The sequence below is a fragment of the Colletes gigas genome, unplaced genomic scaffold, assembly GCF_013123115.1.
Source record: "Colletes gigas isolate AHSC1104 unplaced genomic scaffold, ASM1312311v1 Colletes_gigas_Sc00100, whole genome shotgun sequence".
Taxonomy (NCBI): domain Eukaryota; kingdom Metazoa; phylum Arthropoda; class Insecta; order Hymenoptera; family Colletidae; genus Colletes; species Colletes gigas.
In genome coordinates, this window is record NW_025106726.1 from 62,714 (window position 1) to 72,169 (window position 9,456).

The 9,456-nt window shown below is 36.3% G+C and overlaps 1 pseudogene; it reads left to right on the forward strand.

Moving 5' to 3' along the window:
- Positions 1 to 4,811: 4,811 nt before the first annotated feature.
- LOC122404082 lies at positions 4,812 to 4,928 on the forward strand (annotated as a pseudogene).
- The last annotated feature ends 4,528 nt before the right edge of the window (positions 4,929 to 9,456 follow it).

Sequence of the window (9,456 nt, forward strand, 5' to 3'; positions counted from 1 at the left end):
GAGTACTGGAAAAAAGCAAAAACGTTGCCGACTCTGAAAAAAGGCAAAGATAGTTCAAACCCCAGCAGCTATAGGCCAATCAGCTTACTATGTAACGTAGGTAAAACATTCGAAAGAATAATTAATGATAAAATACTAGCAGTGTGCAACGTCAAGAAATTGATTCCCGAAAACCAATTTGGATTCAGAAGGCACCATTCCACGATCCATGCAATAAATAAGCTGTCCTCCGATGTGAATTGGGCATTGAATAGGGGTGACTGTGTGGGTGCGTGTCTCGTCGACCTGGAAAAAGCCTTCGACACTGTGTGGCTAAATGGCCTAATAGTCAAATTGCAAAGAAAAGAGTTCCCGTTAGCCATTATTAAACTAATACATAGCATGATTTATGGTAGAAGCTTCCAAGTTGGCATAAACAACGCAATATCCTCGAAAACATTCACCATAACAAACGGACTACAGCAAGGAACAATAAATTCACCCATACTCTTCAATATATACACTAGCGACACACTGAAATTATTCGGACCAGATAACACAGGTTGCACCATGATAGCATTTGCAGATGATCTAATAGTTTACAGGGCAGACAAGACACCGAAAAAGGCACAGCAAACACTGCAAAAAGCCGTAAATAAAATATTCGCGTACTATAAAGCCTGGAAGCTGCGGGTAAACACAAGCAAGTGCGAAACAATTCTCTTCAGACCCTCCTGCAGAAGGGCATCTTCCAGTATTGTAAAACAGTACAAAGACTTTTCCCTGACAGGGGACACTGAAAAAGGCACAAAAATCGAACATAAAAACGCAGTAAAATATTTGGGCATATCGTTAGATAACAGATTTCTTATGAATAAACATGTGGAACAGCAACTATAAAAGGCTAAAAACACACTTTTAATAAACGCAAAATTATTCTATTCGAAAAACTTAAACAAAAAAACGAAATTAATCTGCTACCAATTATTAATCAGACCCATAATCACATACGGGTGCGAGATATGGTACAATTTTGGAGCATCAATAATGGAGAAGTTACGCGTAGGGGAGACCGGGGCTAGTTGACTAATGGGGTTAGTTGACTAATTGCCTTTAATTTTTATATTATAAAATGCATGCGGCTGCAATCGATGTTTTGAAACATATGAATGTCTAAACCATCATGTAGTTTGTTACCGTGACAATATTTTGCATTTTACATCAGTGAGAGCGAAATATTCAAAAACGATAGCGGTAAGTAAATATTTTCCTTCTGACAATTTATAAATTTTTATCTAGTAAGTACAGCTTAATATTTTTTTTATAAATATTTAACAGAAGTGTGATATGTTGGCTATAATTTGCAGTTTTTACTTTATTCAGTGCGTAAAGGTTATTGATATAAAGCAACCAAAATGTTAAAGATGTCGAATGGGACTATTTGACTAATCATGTTCGGGGTTATTTGACTTAGTCAACTAACCCCGGATATTGTTTTTGTTTTATTTGTATTTTGCTTTGCCCATTATAATTATCAATTTCTTTCAGGCATCAACATGAGGAATTACAAACGAAAAACTGATAAGGGAAAAACACCGACAGATATTATTTTGCGGGCAGTCAAAATCGTTATAAATGAATGTAGAAGCATTAATAGCGTCATTAAAGATTTTTTAATTTCACAAAAAACGCTATGTTAAAAAGGCGAAATTAACAACCGGTGAAATTGCATTAAACCGTGTTGGTTATTTTAATGAGAGACAAGTTTTTTCTCAAGAAGCAGAGAATCTTTTATCTGACTATTTAAAACAAGCATCGGATATTTATTACGGATTGACGCCGAAGCAATTTAGAAAATTTGCTTATGAATATGCAGTTTCGAATAAACTTCAAATTCCAAATAATTGGACCAAGAATAAAATGGCAGGGCCAGATTGGTATGCTTCTTTTATTAAACGAAACAATAGCTTATCTTTAAGATGCCCACAAGCAACAAGCTTATCAAGAGCCACCTCATTTAATAAAACAAACGTAGAAATGTTTTTTTCAAATTTAAACATAGTGTATAATCGACTTGTTAGTCTTGAAGCTAAGGATATATGGAATGTTGATGAGACGGGTATAACCACAGTGCAAAAGCCAGATAAAATTGTAGCTCGACGTGGCTTTAAACAGATTGGTAAATTAGTGTCAGCCGAAAGAGGAACACTTGTAACTCTCACTGTTGCTGTATCCGCAAGTGGAAACACAATTCCTCCTTTTTTTATTTTTCCACGAGTGAATTACCGGAATCATTTTATTAGAGACGCGCCTACCGGAAGCTTGGGTGATGCCAATCCATCTGGATGGATGAAGAAAGAACACTTTGTAAAATTTATTAAGCATTTTGTTCATCACACGAAATGCACGAAGGAAAGGCCCATCCTTTTGTTGCTCGATAATCACGATTCTCACCTTTCGATAACCGCTTTAGATATTTGTAAAGAAAATGGCATCACGGTTTTATCGTTTCCACCGCATTGTTCGCACAAATTGCAACCATTAGATAGAAGTGTTTATGGACCACTAAAAAAATATACCAATTCTGCTATTGATAATTGGATGGTAAATAATCCTGGTAAAACATTTTCTATATATGACATACCTGGAATTATAAAAACAGTTTTACCATTAGCTGCTACACCAGTGAATATAATGGCTGGCTTTCAAAAAACCGGAATTTGCCCTTTTAATGATAACATTTTTTCTGATAGTGATTTTTTAACTTCATATGTAACAGACAGACCTGCTCCCATCAATGAATATACTGAATTGATAATTGACACTGAAGAGCTACCTACAGTAAACGCAAATGTAAATGAATGTCCACCTGACGCGAAAGAAGATGAAAATAAAATCAATAAAAACGAAGAAGGAAATAAAACATTCAGTCCAGAAGAAGTAAGACCATTTCCGAAAGCAGCTGCACGACAGAATACTAGAAAACCGAGAAGAAAGAGACGCAGTGCCATTTTGACGGATACACCGGTAAAAGAAGCAATGAAACAAGAAAAAGAAAAAATTAAAGAAAAGAAATGCCCGCGAGAAAGAAATATAATTGTAAGAAACAGGACTAAAAGCGCACGAAAATCTCTTTTTCGGAAATTAAGTACCACAGCATCCACATCATCCAACAGAGATCCGATTTCAGTATCAGAAGATGATACTGAATGTTTAATATGCGACGAACTGTATAGTAAGAGCGTTCGTGGTGATAAGTGGGTGCAATGCACACGTTGCAGCAAATGGGCTCACGAGAAGTGTATCGGTTTAAATAAAATATTTTACGTTTGTATAAATTGCAATTCAAATGACGATTTATAAATAAAATTCAGCGTTATAATTAATATGTATAAAAAATAAATGTTGTTTGTTTATTAGTTTTTGTTTAAAACTTAAAAGTAAATGTCAAGTCAACCAACCCCGTCGTATAAGTCAACTAACCCCAAAGCCGGGGTTTGTTGACTTATTGCTCACACCTGCATAAATGTGATAAAAACTACAACTTAGATTTAATCAAAGCGGCTTTAAAAATTACACTGTATACCTTAGTAAATGTGTAAACTATTGGTATACAATAAGTGAATAAAATAACAATGGTTCATTTATAATAATTAAATATGTTAAAAGTTAGTCAACTAGCCCCGGTCTCTCCTATTCGAAAGGAGATGTTTAAGAGCATGTCTAAATTTATATAGGTCATCCAGCTCGAATTACCAAAAATACGTAAGCAATACGAAACTTTACAATACAGCTGAAATAAACAGAATCGATAATTTTATTATAAAACTCGCTAGAAACTATTTCGCAACAGCAGCCAAAGTCAGAAATAACGGCATGATTTTCCCGATCCCATATCCAGACGACAATTACATACGAAAAACAATTAACTCAGGCTACATACCGCCGGAAGCATTCATTCTCCTGGATAAGCAAGGTTACATGCAAAATGAAGAAGCAGTCCCGATATTGTACCATATCCCGCGCCATAGAGGCAATAAAGCCATCAAACTGCCTCCAGAGCGGATACAAGACAATAGGTATAGAGGGTTACTTAAATATAGCACAGCAGTCCCACAAAGAGATTACACAGAATACAGCAAAATAGACCACAAGAAGTTCTGGTGGCTGAAACCCGAATGAAGCTGCCTTACCAAAACCAAAAGAAAGTGCCTATTTAAATGTTCGTCCATTATTAGTAGATAAGATGTAAATCCGCAATATTAAGTTTAAGGATACCAAAGACAGAGTTATTTTCATATTATTTATATAGTTTCACATAAGCACATAGAATGTAAGTAGAAATCATAAGCATCCTATAAGTCGGATAGCTGGTACAAATATTAGATATTAGATATAAACCTTCAACTAATACCATGAAGTTTTTCCAAACAAATAGAATAAGAACAAAGCGCAAGGCCAAGATAGTATTAATATAAACCATAAGAGTTCCTATCTCACTACCTCTGTCCGCTTTTGTAAATACCTTTTTCCATCTATTTATTTAATCTTAGTAGTAAGTTAGTAGCAAGATTAACTGTAATGTTAGCTCCCTTTTTGTTGGCTATTTTTGGGGAGCATTACTTAAAATAAGACCCATATTGACCAAAGCAATGTAACTAGTGATAAGGAAAGTATAACGAGCGAAGATTTAATATCAGGGAAAAAGACTGAACGCAATATAGTATAAGTCTCTAAAGCGATACTAAAAAAAAAGAAAAAAAAACCTTTTTGTTTATTTAAAGTTGTAATATTGTAAAATAATTGTGTAGCCATAAATAAACAGGTTAAAAATAAATAAAAAAAACGTTGAAATCACCGGTTCTCGTCCGATCACCGAAGTTAAGCAGCGTCGGGCGCGATTAGTACTTGGATGAGTGACCGCTTGGGAACACCGCGTATTGTTGACATTCCTTTTCTTTTTGCAATTCGTGTGGCGACGAGAATTGATAAACCACAGTAGCTAGAAGGAACGCAATCTATTCGGCGAAGTTCCATAAAAAATAATATGTAGGATTTCGGGTAGGATGTTTTTACAACAAAAGTCGAAAGAACTCAACAAATTAATTTTTCTACCGAAACTTCGATACCTGTCGAATAATATTCCGAACCCGTTAATTAATATCAAGGATTAGAAAATTACATTAATCAATGCACATGAGTTATTCCACGTGTATCTTAACATATGTGAAGTAATGCACTGTCACACGTGTACATGTATCTATTGAACAGCATTGATAATTGCATTTGCCAGTAGAAATGGACGTCAACGATCAGACTACGTTGAAATCACCGGTTCTCGTCCAGTTGCGTTTTGACCGTCGTAGGGATCGGATCGTAACGAACAGACCTTTTCCAAGGATTTTTGACCTGAGTCGGCGTGCGCTTGCAGGCGGTAGCCCTGCAAGCACTGAAAAGTGATACAAGTAATATACTAGCTAAAGTGAAATAAAAGTGCAAGCAATTGTGTATAGTGATAGTGGAAGTCGAACAATAACAAAAGAGCAGTAGTCAGTAAAAACAAGAATAAATACAAAGTGGAAGAAGAAGAACAAGCGAACGATAAAGGAGCACGATGCTTCAGTGAGCTGGTGAAGCCCCCAACCAAAAGGAAAATCGAAACACACACAACAACAAGCAAAAAGATGGCTAGAAAAACCAAAGGATTCCAAGTAGAAACAAAAAACAGGTTCATTGCGCTAAGCGAAGACGATGATACCGACGAAGAAAGCGAAATCGCAGAGAAGATAACAGGACAAGATCGGCCAAGCACCTCAACGGACCAAGGGAAACGAAAGGCAAACCCCCTCCAATAGTTATACACGGGGAAATAGTATCTCATAAGGAACTAGTCAGCAACATCAAAAATCTAGCAAAAGGAAAATTCCATGTTAAATATTTACAAAACAGAACCAACATCTATACGGAAAATGTCGAAGATTACTCAAAATTAATCAACAGCTTCGATGACAAAACACAATATCACACATATACACAAAAGGACCAGAAAACAAAATCATATGTCATAAAAGGACTCATGAAGAATCTCGACCCGAAAGAGTTGCTGCAAGAAATCAACGAATATGGAATCAGTGCAACTAGCTGCAACGAAATCAAAACTATCAATAGTGCCCTTTACCTGGTAAATACCAAAACTGAGGCTACATTAAAACATATAAGCCAAACCATCAAACACCTAAATTATACGAAAATTACGTGGGAGAAATTCTACAATAAAAAACTAATTACACAGTGCCACAGATGCCAAGAGTGGGGCCATGCGACCAGGAATTGTCGAGTCAACCCAAGGTGCTTGAAATGTGCTGAAGAGCACATAACAAGGGAATGCACAAAAAGCAGGGAAGACCCAGCAAAATGTGCAAACTGTGGAGAGGCACACCCGGCAAACTCTACAAGTTGCCGAATTTACATCGAAAAGCTGGCTCGGTCAAAACCAGGATACAACCAAACCGAAAGGACAGCACCATGGAAAAAACTCCAAGAGCCCCGAGGAAAGAGAACACAACACCACCATATACCTGACGTAAGAAGCGACAATGACTTCCCCCGGCTAAGGATAGCGCCTATACCTGCTGTCAACGCATGGGACGCAAGGAAAGCGAACAAAGAAGAAGGACAAAGCCAGGAAAACCCTAACCACGGAGAAAGCCCACGAGCAGCAGCGAAATTCTACTCCTTGGTAAACGAATTTAATGAATTAGACAAACTAATCAACGTTACAAAAATGTTTGAGTATGTTAGGAAACTAAACACTAGGTTAAGAAACTGTTCGAACACAGCGGAAAAATTCGAGGTATTTTACAACTTCACCATAGAATTACAAAATAACCATGGCTAACATCTCTGTTTGCACGTGGAATGCAAGTGGACTCAGGGAAAAGATACCTGAGGTTAAAGAATTTTTAGATAGGCACAAAATTGGTATCTTTCTCATAAATGAAACAAGGCTTAACAATAGTATTCGTCCCAAAATTAGGAATTACACCACTATATATAAAGATAGAGTCAATAGCACTGGAGGAGGAGTCGCAATCTTAGTTAGAAACGATATTCCATTCCAAGAAATACAGATAAACCGCCATACTACCATAGAACACATTTGCATAAAGTTAGAAAACAACGTACATATTATAGCGGTATACAACAAACCTTTAAACAACTTTGCTGCAACTGACATAGATGCGTTAATAAATAGTGCCAATAAAATACTCCTTATAGGAGATCTAAACGCGCGCCACAAAAATTGGAATTGCCATCGTAACAATAAGAATGGAACCACTCTTAACAGGTATATCCAAAATAGCGATGCTATAATAATGAACACCGACGAACCCACTCATTTCCCTTATAACAACACAACTCCAACCACAATAGATTTAATAGTAAACAAGCATGTCTCAAACATTACCTATCCCGTTACTTTAAAAGACCTTAATTCTGATCACAATCCGGTTTATTTTACTATAGGTAATTCAAGTTCCATTGAGCCAAAAAGATTTGTATATTCTTACGCGAATGTGGATTGGAAAAAATATAGGGAGGAAATAGACCTCAGACTCAAAATTAACAATAAAATTAGAACGACAAACGAAATAGATAATGAAGTCACGAAACTAACCCAAACCATACAAGCAGCTAGGAATAAGACGGTTAAAAAAGTAGAAGCCAAAATTACAAACTCTCCGCTCCCTGAGTATATCGTGCACCTAATAAAGTGTCGCAATGCAGCTAGGAGGAAATGGCAACGTACAGGCCTTTACTACTACAAACAAGCAAACAAAATTCTTAACCAAAACGTTAGAAAACTAATAATAAAACATCGAAACGATTCATGGGAAAAGAAACTGAGAGACCTAACACCTACAGATAAATCGCTTTGGAAAATGATTAGATCTCTTAAAAAATCAGCCCAAAATATCCCTGTCCTTTCTACCGGTAATTACTCTGCATTCACAAATAGAGACAAAGCCGAAACACTAGCAAAACACTTCGAACAGGTACACATCATAGATAATAGCAATAACGCACAGCAACTGAATATTTCTAGCACAGTCAATAATTTCATTGAAAACATAAATCACGAAGATCTACTAAATTGGAAACAATTAATTACCTCACCCGAAGAAATAAAATCACACCTGAAGTACATAAACCCGAGAAAAGCACCGGGCCCTGATAATATACAAAACATTCTGTTAAAAAACTTAACCAAAAAAGCCGTCGTACAATTAACCTACATTATAAACAGTATGTTCAAATTAACCTATTTCCCTACGCGATGGAAAAAAGCAACGGTAATTCCAATACTGAAGCCGGGGAAGGATAAAACGATAGCACCAAGCTACAGACCAATTAGCCTTTTGCCAACCCTTAGCAAAGTAACAGAAAAAATCATTTTAACCAGACTCTTAAAACATAGCGAAAATAATAAATTAACAATTGAACAGCAATTTGGATTTAGGAAAAAACATAATACCATCCAACAAGTAGTAAGGCTAATAAACGACATAAGCGTAAACTATAATAAGAAAAAAGTAACAGTAATGCTACTTTTAGACATACAAAAGGCATTTGACAGAGTTTGGCAAGATGGTATTATATATAAAATGATACAAGAAAAATATCCACCGCCCCTGATAAAACTCATACACTCATACCTCAAAGATAGATTTTTCAAAGTAACAGTAAATAACGTTAAATCCAAACCGAAGAAAATAAGCGCAGGAGTACCTCAGGGCTCAGTACTTGGTCCCATCTTATTTACCAACTTCCTAAATGACATCCCACAATTTCCAAAGACAAACATAGCCCTATTCGCGGACGACACTGCGATATACGCGCACTCGTTCAGTGCAGTGGTTGCAGCAAAGCAAATACAAATACATGTCAATATATTAGAAAAATATTTCAAAACCTGGAAAATAGACCTCAATGCAGATAAAACGGAAGCCATAGTTTTTTCAAAGAAAGTAAACGATACAAAAATTTTTTCACCAATAAAAGTTTACAACCACCGCATAAATCCTTCAGCTACTGTAAAATACCTCGGAGTATTCCTAGACAAAAAACTATTATTCAGGGAACATATTAAACAAACGCTCAGAAAAGCATACGGTGTGTTAAAGCTACTATATGCCCTTATGGCTAAATCATCGACGATGTCAGTATCAAACAAAAAGCTACTGTACACCACCATATTGCGCCCAATAATCTGCTACGCAGCCCCTGCATGGTGCGCAGCATCAAAAACAAGCACAAAACCACTACACGTGTTTCAGAACAAATGCCTAAGGTTAATGTTAAATAGGAACAGGTATGAAAGAATCACAACTCTCCATGAAGATGCGCAAGTACCTTTAATACGGGAACACATACAAAAAATAGCCCAAAAATTCTACGAAAACTTAACAAACAGCG